An 11,550-nucleotide genomic window follows, 5' to 3' on the forward strand; every position below is an offset into this window, starting at 1 on the left:
GCCTTGTAGCTGTCCTTTAATGAGGGCTCTAATTATCACCAGGCGAGTGCAATCACTGCTAACCGTGGCCTGGGTTATTTCAGAGGTTGCTGGGCACACAGTAGTTTTTGGGAGCCCCCAGCTCTGGTTGGTGCCTGTGCTGCTGAGCTGCATCTGTGGTGGGTGTCTGGGGCAGAAATCTGGTTGTGACAGGGTGCTGGGGCCTGTTAAAAATGGACAAAAAGTCTTGAGCTCTAGTGTGAGGGGGGATGCTGAAAAAAATAAAATAATAATAATTTTAAAAAGTAGCTTGATTACTAAGGCTTGAGAAGACTCTGTAATACAGGTTTCCTTACATTCTTCTCTTTCCTCACAGGCTGTGGAGGGCTCTGTAACATAGCAGGGAGCTGTGTCCCATGGAGAGAAGCCCAGCTTGAAGCAAGAGAAAATGAGGAGCAAGCAGCTCCAGAGAGGTACTACTCTGTTCTTACCTCATCCCAATGCTCATTTGGGATGTACTCCCCAAGTACTTGGGGAGGGAGAGGAGGTGGAAATGAGGGAGTGGAATTGAGCTTGGAAAGGCAGGAATGGGGGCATTGCTTTATATCTTCTGTTTCTTTTTTTCTGCTGTCCAACTCAATTTAATTGTCAATAAGTGAAACTAATTTTCTTTAAATAGAGTGTGTTTACCCCTGATGGTAACTAATAGCCAATCTCCCTGATATTGTCATGAGCTTTTGTTAATCCTGTTACTCCTGGGGAAGGAGGAGTGAGAGATGGGGTGAAGGGGGGTCTGGCAGCCAGCCAAGGTCAACTCACCACAGACAGAAATCAGTCAGTTCAAAACTGTGTACTTCAGAGATACCTTTGTGTTGTTAGGCTGTTCTTTATTGCACTCAGTGTCCAGACTGAAAAGTCAGAGAGGCCTATTTTTGCTATTCCTGGTTTTCTGTAGATAAGAACCAATGGCTTTAATGCCACTTAGTTAAAAACAAGTGATAACGTTGGAGGAAGTTTCACAAAGTGAGTACCCTCTAACCTTTAGGATGCTTGTAGAATAATTTTGGTTGCTGGATCAATTATGAACCAAGAAAAGCATGGGATAAAACTTGTCCCTGCATTTCCCACCTGCATGCTGGGAAAAGGCTGGGAGCCCTCATGTAGCGAGAGATCAAAGTAAATGTCATAACTTCTCTCTTAGCTGTTGTAGGCTGTATGTAAACCTCTTCCTCTGGTAATTCTGTGCAATTAATAATTCTGAAAAAATGCTGCCTGTTATAAACATGCAGAAACCAACCAAACAAAAATTAAAACATGCAATTTAATAATTGCCTCAACTGAATGATGTGCTGGCAGGAGTTAGAGCTGTAAATGTAGTTAGAGACTGTCTAGAAGGGAATGAATGATATTTTATGTGACATGATATGTTCAGAGATAACAACTGGTTCCGAGTCCTGGATGTTGGTATTTTGGAGCTGTACAAGAGTGAAATGCAAATCTTCCTTGTCTTTCTAGACTTATCCCTACAGGTTGATATGTGTAATGTTGGAGTTTTGAAGAAAAACGCTTCCTTTAATATTGCTGGGATTTCTTATAAGGACTTCTCTGACTACAAATTACTTTATTGTTGGTTTTTATTTGATAGAATGATCCAGAATGTTGTAGTAGGGACTTCATGTCATCCAAAACATCAAGAGATCTTCAAATATTAAGTAGCAATACTTCCAACACATTCTTCCAGATAAATTAATCCACACTTTGCCTAATCTTCACAGATTTTTTGCCTTTAGGGTTTTTTCATTCATGACATCTATATATTAAAAAGGAGGCTTGAGCTATGAATCCAAAGCCCTAGAAGGAGAGGTGCAGAAGATGGGTATGGTCCTAACAGCAAAACCTGAACCTAACAAAGACATTGCAATGCACAATTTAACACTGCCATCAAATGGCCAAATATATTTCTTGTTCTGCAATGGCACCTTAGCTGCCTGTTATAAGCACTTCTTACTCTAAACAGCCTGGCTGAGTCACACAAACTTAAAGCAAAACAACACTGGCTTTCTGCTTTCATGTTTTGATGGAATCTAGGTCTGATTCTGCAGCCAGCTTTGGTGGGAGGGGTCCAGCCTGAGGAGGTGCCAACAGGGCAGAAGTACTTCTACACTGGGCTATAAAAACTGAGTGAGTGAGAGTCATCCCTGACAGATGTCACAGGCCAGGTGAAACCTACTTGGTGGGTGTGATCAAGCTTCTGGTTGATAGTATAAACTGAGGAAGAGGTTTCAATAAACTAATGCATTAGAAGTGCATCTTTCTTTGTCTTTTTACTTCTGTAAGATATATGGAATTAACATGAACTCCTTCAATTTATGCAAGTTCATACATTTTTTACTGCCTACAATGAGCCTTAACAACCCCTCAATATTGTTGTTAATTTGAATTCACTGTTGTTAATTTGAAGTCACTGTAAAAAAGTCTTGTGGATAATTTGATCTCATGCATTCTCCATCCTCTGCAACATTTATAATAATCTTATAGTCTTCAACTAAAACTGTATTTAATATTGGAGTTCCCCACTTAAATTTCCAACACAGTATTTCTTGCTGCTTTAATTCAGTTCAGAAGGGCCTCTTCCTGGGCAGATGCTCTCACAATCATAATTCCTTTTTTTATCTAGCCTTGGAGAATTCTTTCACACAAAATTCATAAGAATATAGTGCAGATATAGACTTTCTTTGGTGCATTTCTCCAGCTGCTGTAGAGAAGTCTTTCCTAATCTTTGCTTTCAATATACTACCAAGGCTGAGGAAAAAGCCACCTGTTTCAGATCTGTCTGCCACATGGATTTTATCAAAGACTTAATGTTTATATTCAGCTAAACTGAGTACTCCCATCTTTTTAAATGCAACTGTTTATGTCCAGGAAACAGGCTTAGTTGGTTTTTTTTCATTGTGAGGTTTTTTCTTTGGCTTTGTTTTTTTGTTTTGCTTCTTTTGTTTGGTTGGGGGTTTTGGGGTTTTCTGTAATTGTTATGTTCCATATTCTATTCCATCCTCTTACCAGAATGTAAGAAGTGGGCATCTGCCCAATGTTTGATGTTACCTAATGCATTTGTACTATTAGTTTTATATTTATTATTGTAGCAGCTGATCTCCTAGTTGTTTTCAGTTAGTGCCCAAGCTGTGAAGGACTTGTATTGAACATCTGTTAGACATTTCTGTGTTTGGACATCTTTGTGTGGTTGTGCATCATGCTGCTTTTGGTCTGAGCTCCTTTTCGCTGCAGTAGCTGCCATGGGCCTGTGATTTGGATTTGTGCTGGAAGCAGAGTGGGTAACACAGGGATATTCTGGTTATTGCTGTGCAAAGTTTGCAGAGTTAACACCTTTTTTGTTTTTCCCCTCCTCTGGTCACTGAGGAGGCTGCACAAGAAGTGGAGTGGGGAGACACACACAGCAGGGCCAGCTGACCAAAGGGATATCCCATGTCATGTGGCAACAGCTTGGCCCATGGAGCTGGGGAAAGGAGGAGGAAGTGGGGGATGTTGGAGGGATGACCTTCATCTTCCCAGAAACCATTAAATTTTCTCTCAAGTGCATTATGGTACACACAACTTGTACTTTAAGCTATAGCTGGCTTCATGGATTTAGATCCTTCAATGCTTTGCAGTGCTGTTCATTTCACACATCAAAATGCCACCTGTAAGGTGCATGCCTTAAAACTAATCCAACTGTCAGTATGAGAAAACTGTCTTGTGCATTTAGTCCATAATTATACTCCTTATTTGCTGCAAGTTATGAGTATTACTGACTCACCTCTTTCTACCAGTTGTTTTCCAGTGCTAGTTTCTCTCAAAATGCACTTTAGTTTGGTGCTCCAACTCAGCTTAACTTTTCTGATTTAAATTAAAAAAAAAGAAAAAGAAAAATAGTGTTTAAGTATCTTTTCCCTTTTCCTGTACACTCTAATTGAAACAGAATCCAACTTTCATGTAGAAGTTGGTGGCATTTCCTCAGGTTTTTAAGAAATCGCATCAGCCCACTTTAGCTGCTATATGTCTTTAGCTCCTGAGGTTTCGTTTTAAGTCATCACCTTGTACACTGCACTCAGCTCATGAGAAACAAAATTAATTAGCTTTGTCCATCTTTGTCCTTGTCATCTCTTTATGAAAATGATGGCAGGTCCTCTGAGGAGCTGGAAAAGTGTAGATTAATCTGTGGGCTGAGACTGTCCAATATGTTATAGTTCTGTCTTTAAGGTCTCTCTACTCCTGATTTGCAATAATAAAACAAACCAAAAGTCATAGGAAAGTCTTCCTAATATTCCATAAAGGAGTGGTTAACTGGTTTTATCTTTATGATTTATATGCTGTTGAGGGAGTAACCTTTCCCTGCACATCCAAAATTTCTCCTCTGCCTACACCATAGTGCCCTTTGTTCAAATAGTGACTGTTCAGGTAATTCATTTTTACTTTCCACTCTTCAGGCTACTGACAAATGAAATGATCTTCAGGAATAATTACAATGAATTACAATGAAGAGAGTCCTGTCTCTCTCATATTAGGTAAAACATGCAATGTCTTTAAAGCTACAAAAGGCAAATCCCATAAATATATAAAGGTCTCTGACAGGCTGCTATATAGAAGTCAAAGGGGCTGGGAAAGGCAAGAGCAATGCTGGTATTGGCTTGTTCTGTCAGAGGGAAGGGGAGCAGATCCTCAGCTAGTTCAGGGCAGCCTAATTCCATGAAAATCAATAGTGCTGCTCTCCTCTTCTGTTAGCAGAGCACCGTTTATTTCCCCTCCTGCTTGGGGCACTTCAGTCTGACTTCTTCCCAAGCTATGGATGTGAGAAAAGAGACACTCTCCTTGCCCTGATGGAACGGAGCCCTTCCCTGAGGACCCAAGTGCCTTTGAGGAGCTGGACCTTCAAACCCAAACACTGCATCACCTGAGCCCCGACTCAGCACCCAGGGGGCTCATTTGTTGATAATGCTGCCCCATCGATTTACTGGTGTTACAGGAGCTGAATGAGGCCCATTATGCCCTACTCAAGTGACAGAAGAAACTGCAGCTATAACTCAGATTTCCCTGAGCCACTCTAGCTACTTAACTGGCCTGGCTTCCGGACACGTGTCTTCCTGCTCTCTCAGGGTGTTGGGAGTCAGCAGCACATAAAGGTGCAAGGCTATTTTCTCCATAAATGAGAACTACAGCTTGGATCTGTATGGGGAGTACATATTACATATCCGAGCATAGAGAAACATAACAGAGCACCCATGAGAGCCGAGAATGGCTTCAGAAAACAATCTATAAATCTCTGGTGTTATCTTTGTGACAGCCTCCTAATCTCTGCAGGTTGTTGTTAAGAGCTGCATTAAACTAGCCTGTCATTGATCCCAGCTCTCACTGCTTCTCCAAGAGATGCACTTCCTGTGATCAATTAGGAAAAGAGACAACAGCGTCTTAAAAGCATCTTTACAACAGGACCTTGCAATAACATATCTTCCCAAAATGTGTCTCTCTGACATTTACATCATACTTTGTCAAAGTGCAGCCAGCATCTGCACTAACAACATTATTTAGTCTTCTGAAATAAGTGAAAACCTTAAGTTCCTCATGTTGAATCATCATTTTTGCCTCCAACTTCACCCCAAGTAAAAACAGTTAAGTTTAAAAAGTGCTTGCAATTTCTTGCTATTTAATTAATTTTGAGTCAGGCTTAGATTAGCTCTGGATAGTAACTACCTTACTCTCAATGCCTTCTTAGGGGGAAACAGGCTGTGAACCTGGCTCCTTGTTAAAACTTTGAGGCCTGCTTATTCCCCCACTGTGGCACAGAAACTCGGTACTAGTAAGGAAAATACTAAAAAAAAAAAAAAAAAAAAAAAAAAAAAAAAGTATATGGCTATTAGAAATAAGGGCTTGGCCATTGGATTTCTACTATGTTTTAAATTGTGTTTCCCCTGACTTGTGCACTAGGTAGAAAAGGTAAAGGTCATTTTTACCCCCATTCTAGCCAAAGTAAAGTCCCTTTGTGTTGATGAACTTATTTTAATGTTGTCTTTAAGAGCTTACTGTCCAAGTATCAGAAAATGATTGGCTCCCTGGTTTCTACAAAGCCTGAATACAGGGTAGACCAAAGCATGAAGAGAAGGACAAGTAATGCTGTATCCTGGTATGGTGGATTTTATATTGACTATTTAATTCCAGAATAACTTGTGCCACACATATCAAGACTGGGTTTTCATATGCCACTCCTCCTGCATGTATTTTTAACATGTTTTTAAGCCTAAAATTAAGAAGAGATTGGCCTTTCAACTACTGTACTTTTTTAGTACTTGGAGCAGTCTGTCACCTCAACAAGGGAATAGAGTGGAAGAGGAAGATAATTATCTTTTGAATTTAGAATACACATTCTCTATATTTTCTGGACTATAGCAAGATGGAGTAGCACAAATGCTGCTGGACTAGTTTTCCATTTCACATCTTTGCAGCCACTGACAAAGAAAGCTAATTGTGTGTCTTGGCCTTCAGGAATTCTAACATGAGATGTTCTAAAATCACAGCAAAGGATGGCTTTGTTTCTGTGTGCACTTGCAACACTCCATGTAATTAGCAGGCTGAGCAGGAGAGCTGAATTTAGCTCACTAGCTCTTAAATGGAGTTACTTTCATTTGTTTACTGAATGTCTCTACCCACTAAAGGCTAATGAACTGGTAATGGATCTGTCAGAAAACGGAAAAGACAAATACCTCTAAATGTTGCTATTGTAGCCCAAGAATGTGGCTATTATTGCTCCTCTAACTCATGATCTTAATAAGAAGGAAGGTGGTGGGAGGTTTGGTATTCAATGGGTGTAAGGAAGCACAAATATAATTTATGTACTGATGGAGTGGAAGGGAGGAGAGGAACAACCCTCAGGAAACAGTAAAATAAGCAAACATATTGTTCCTGCATATATCCATGATGGCTTTCCCATCTACACCCCCGTGCTCCTGTGTAAAGTATATTCATCTTCCCAATTTTTATTTGTGCTAGATAAAACCTTAAGAAGTGAAGCACTGCTTGAAGTTCATCTGCTAAAAGAAAGGGCAGGTCAGGTTATCAGCTTCAGGTGTGATGGGGAAATGCAGTGGTCAGAGTAATGCCCATATAATAAATTTAGGCTGATTTAAAAAAAGACATTTCTCTCTAAAAAATGTGAAGAAAGCACATGGGCACCACTTGCCTGAAAATTACTGTGTTTTGTAGCTTCAAGCGTTTTTTTATGACTTAAAATTCCAGTCTTCTAAATCTGCATTGCTCAATTTGGCCCAAAATATTCTCTGAATGAAGACACTAAGAAAGCTCTGGGCAGGCTGTCTTTGCAGTTGAGTAGATGTAATATTAAGTCTAATCACTGAGACATCAAAACTTCTATGCATAAGATTGCTATGCTAGTGCAAGCAGACCAATGTTTATGTATTGAGTAAACAACACAAGTAATGCTTTAACAATAAAATGAAAGAATTTCTGCTTTTAAGCAATTATAATTAAATTTCATAACATTCAGATATCGGAAGGGTTCTTCTGTCTGATTTTTAACAACTCTGACTTTTGGAAGAAAAATATGTCCATATGTCAAACTTTTCTTTATGTAGTACAGTTTCAGGGGTTTGGGTTTTTTCCCTGTAGTCTGTTGTCACTCCTTCTACATAGTTATATAGCTTAATTTTTGTCTTCAGTCTCCTCTGGTGGTGTTATTCTCCTCTTGTTAAAATTTTATGAGAGGACTGTATTTATGACTCATGTTACATTTTATCTGGTGTTATTTCATTCCTTCTGCATCTGGAGGCTGGGACAGGTTGAGACTGTACCTTGTGTCAGGGTTTGACTCTGGACAAGTGGAGGAAGCAGAAGAGAATCCTGACTCTCAGCTCAGACCATTCCCTACAATCAGAGTTGTTTCTTTGCTCTTACCTAGCAAAAGCAGTTTAAATTTTGAAATTATTCATGAAAATATTCACAGGAATAGATTGGTTCCATCTTGCTGCTGTTTGGTGAAGCAAGGGCACAGAGTTGCAGCATCTGCATTAATTCTTTATTCCTCTCCAACAGCAGATATTTCTGCTGACCATCTGAAGACAGTTTCCAGGTTTCTTACCTATGTTCAGGGTAATAGATGATATGGTTATGGGATGTAGATTAGTACAACAGTTTTTAGGGGCAGGGACAGTTGCAGCCTAAATTTTTGTAAATAAAGGGTGAGTAACCTAATCAGTTTTCAGCTGTGGCATGCCCATTAGAAAAATTTCAAACAAAGATTTATTGACTCAAGAAGAGGTAGACTTACTTTCCTTCTGGGGGACTGGGGGAACCCAACAAGCCAAAGAAAATTTATTTTCTGTTGAAATCAAGCTATTGGAAGGAGAGTCACTCCTGAAGAACATATGGTTGAAGGGAAAAAATATGCTATTTCTCCTTTTTCAGAAAACACAAATAAGCCTTATGCAACTATGATTGCTCTTCATTCAAATATGTGCCCTGACTGTTTAAGAATCAGGATGGTATCTAGGTGCTGTTGTGAAAACAAAATGTATTTTAGCTCCTCAGCAGACTGTCATGACTCATACAAAAATCAGTCCAGTATTTTCTGTAACAACTTTGTAGCATTTCTTAAAAGTTGTTTTAGTAGTAGTCTTTTCTGAAGTCCTTGTTATTTTTAACATAATAGGGGTAGGTTTGACAGGAATTAAGTGGTGTTACACATCCCTGTGAGGTGTCTCCCAAACACTGAGTGCTCTGGTCCTGGCACAGGGAGGTGTAACCCCCAGCTCGTGAGAAATGTTAACACAGTACTGATACAGCCTGCCAATACTGACACAGCACTGCACACGCCTTTGTCAAGGAATTTTGTGCCTCCATAACATTCTCCCACAGGACTGTGGCACCTCTGGGCTCCTGGGGGCTACAGTGTCACCTTCTCCTGGCTCCTGGTTGCACACTGTCCCTAAACCAACCAAACACAGCTGCTAATTTGGAGAGGCCATGTTAGGAAATATTAATACCTTTGACAGTTTACTGCTTTTGGAAAAACCACCTAACTTTCATTGTGCCTTTCATTTCTTCCCCTCTGCCATCTGTTCCTGCTGAAAACAAGGTGGATGCTGTGATGAGTCAAATGCAATCCATGCACCAGTGGGACAGACAGCAGACCCCCACCCCAAATTTGACTTAGAATGTTATGATGAGTCCTAGCCTCAGCCTGACCTTGACCAAATCTTCCTTTCATCTGAAAGTAACGTGGGAAAAGGGTTTCCTGCAATCTAAAAAAATGTCTTTACAGTATGTGACTTGTTTTTTGTTCAGATTTTAGTAACATATTGTTCTGTGTATATAAAGGATCCAAGCTGTTTAAAAGTAGAGATGAATAATGTTTAAGAATGTATACTATAAAAGACCAATGTGCCTTATTAGATCAACATAGATGACCAAAGACAGATTCTGTCTCTACAGTAACATGGAACTTGTCAGTAGATGTCACTCCTTTTTGTAGACATTGATTGTAAAATTAAAAATTAAACTGCAGTAATACATCTAATTTTACATGCATGCAAATTCCTTGTTAGACTATTTAGCATGCATGTCTTATTTAACATATAACATTACATTTTAAAATAAATGAAATTGTATATACAGTATTGACATTTATAACTCAAATTATTTCCAGTGCCAACATCATTAACCAGAGCAATATCCAACCTGTCTTGCAATAGTTTTGCAAAATCATTACTGTCACTTCATAAGGACTTGCTGAAGAACACCTGTGTTAAAGTATCATAAAAAATGGGAAATCAAGTTGTGCGTTCTGGAGATTTCCTCACAGTTTTTCATTTTGAGGTTTTTATCATAAACAGGCTGTTGTTTTCATAGCATGTGTTGGAGTTTAGTAAATAGCAGATTCCTACCACTAGGTTTACATGAAGAGTTTCCAGATAGAATTGCTGGTAGCACCAGAAAATGCTGTCTTTACAGCTGACAGCTGTATTTACTTTGTACCTCAGCAAACAGCCTGGGATGGATGTGTCAGGCTGTGTTCGTGTCAGGGATTGCTCTGGAAGGGACTGGGAGCGTGTGTTCTCCTGTGCTCGTGTAATTCCAATAAAACTCATATTGCTGCTCAGGTCAAGCAGGTTACAGCCACAGCTCAGAATGATTCTGCTCGTAAATTTACCTCTGTTCCTCCTACCCACATCTTGGTTTCAAAATCCCTCAATCTTAGCCCATAAACTTGGGTGGCTGCAGAACTTCAGGGATATTCAGCAGAGCTGCAGAAGTGACCCAGTGACCACCTGCATTGTGGTGGAAGCTAGAGGCTTCCTTTGCTTGTGCAAATTTATTTAGTAAACCACAATTTAGGTTGTGGCTATTATGCATGCAGAATTCTTTTTTTCTTTCAGTGAGGACTGAAGAATAATTGAAATTGTGTCATGTTTTAAATACTTTGCTTGGAAGTGAGAGCATATGTGGAGTTTTAATAGCTTCTGTCCTCAAAATTAATTGTTTTTGTATTTATTAATGGAAAATACAAGGTGTTTCATTATTGAGTTTACAAGAGTATTTGTGATACAATCTTCATTTGTTATCAGAATTTTAAAAATGCTTGTCTGGACTATGAAGTTTTTAAAGATTTTCAGTAAAATATTGAGGAAGAAACATTTGTGTACTTGGACAAAGCCTAAAATATTACAGAAAGTGAATGTATTCTGCAGACATTTCCTTATTTCAAAATGGAGGTTTTAATTTTTAATGACTCTTCAGTACTTTTAGTTAACAATTTCTTGTCATGTTAGTTTAAATAATTTTTTCTTGCCTTTTACCTACATGGAGACTATGAAATTTTCATTTTTATGTACTAGGAAGAATGGATTTCTTGAGTCACTTAAACACCATAGAACTTAGGTAGTTAGATCTTGTTGGAGCTTTTGGGGGTTTTTTTAGTAACAATTAAGTTGTGCTGTATTCCAGCAAGTATTTTAAAGGCCAGCTCAAATAAGAAATTTAGCTAAAGCTTGTAAAACAAAGTAAAGATAAGTGTCTCCATAATATCCCAGTTCAAAGTGCTGCCCTTTTGAGGATTCAGAGGCAGACCATGAGGGAGCTGGATGTGCCAGATCGAGCACGTGGGGAGCACTGAGCCCTTCCTGGATGGCAGGGCAGGAGCTCCCCTCTGGCCACGAGGGCAGGGTGCCAGCAGAAATCAGATGTGAAGCCCCATGATGAGATAGAACAAGCAGAGCACTCCTAGCAGAGGGAGCACAGCCCAGCTGGACACAGGCTCTGTTTGCACTGATCTGATGGGTGCTGATTGCACCATGGGGCAGGCAGAGAGGGGCTGAGAATTCAATGGAGCTCTGCAAGAACCAGCACCATGAGCTGGATCCTTGCATGCAGCACAGCTTCACCAAGCTCTGCAAGGATCCAACAGCTGACACGTACAAGAGGGAAATACCACTTTCTAGTTCTGGTGGAACCAAGATAGCTCAAATTGTGGAAACAGATGTCCCTGTGCTTGCAAGGCTCCAGCCTGTT

The 11,550-nt window shown here is 39.7% G+C and overlaps 1 long non-coding RNA gene across 1 annotated transcript; it reads left to right on the forward strand.

Annotated features, from left to right (window-relative positions):
* The first annotated feature begins 26 nt into the window (after positions 1-26).
* On the forward strand, positions 27-9,659 carry LOC135308660 (uncharacterized). Its single transcript, XR_010369037.1, has 3 exons — positions 27-158; positions 356-452; positions 4,759-9,659. It is a non-coding gene; the product is annotated as an uncharacterized LOC135308660 (long non-coding RNA).
* The last annotated feature ends 1,891 nt before the right edge of the window (positions 9,660-11,550 follow it).

The sequence above is a fragment of the Passer domesticus genome, chromosome 10 (genome assembly GCF_036417665.1).
Source record: "Passer domesticus isolate bPasDom1 chromosome 10, bPasDom1.hap1, whole genome shotgun sequence".
In the NCBI taxonomy this organism is placed as follows: domain Eukaryota; kingdom Metazoa; phylum Chordata; class Aves; order Passeriformes; family Passeridae; genus Passer; species Passer domesticus.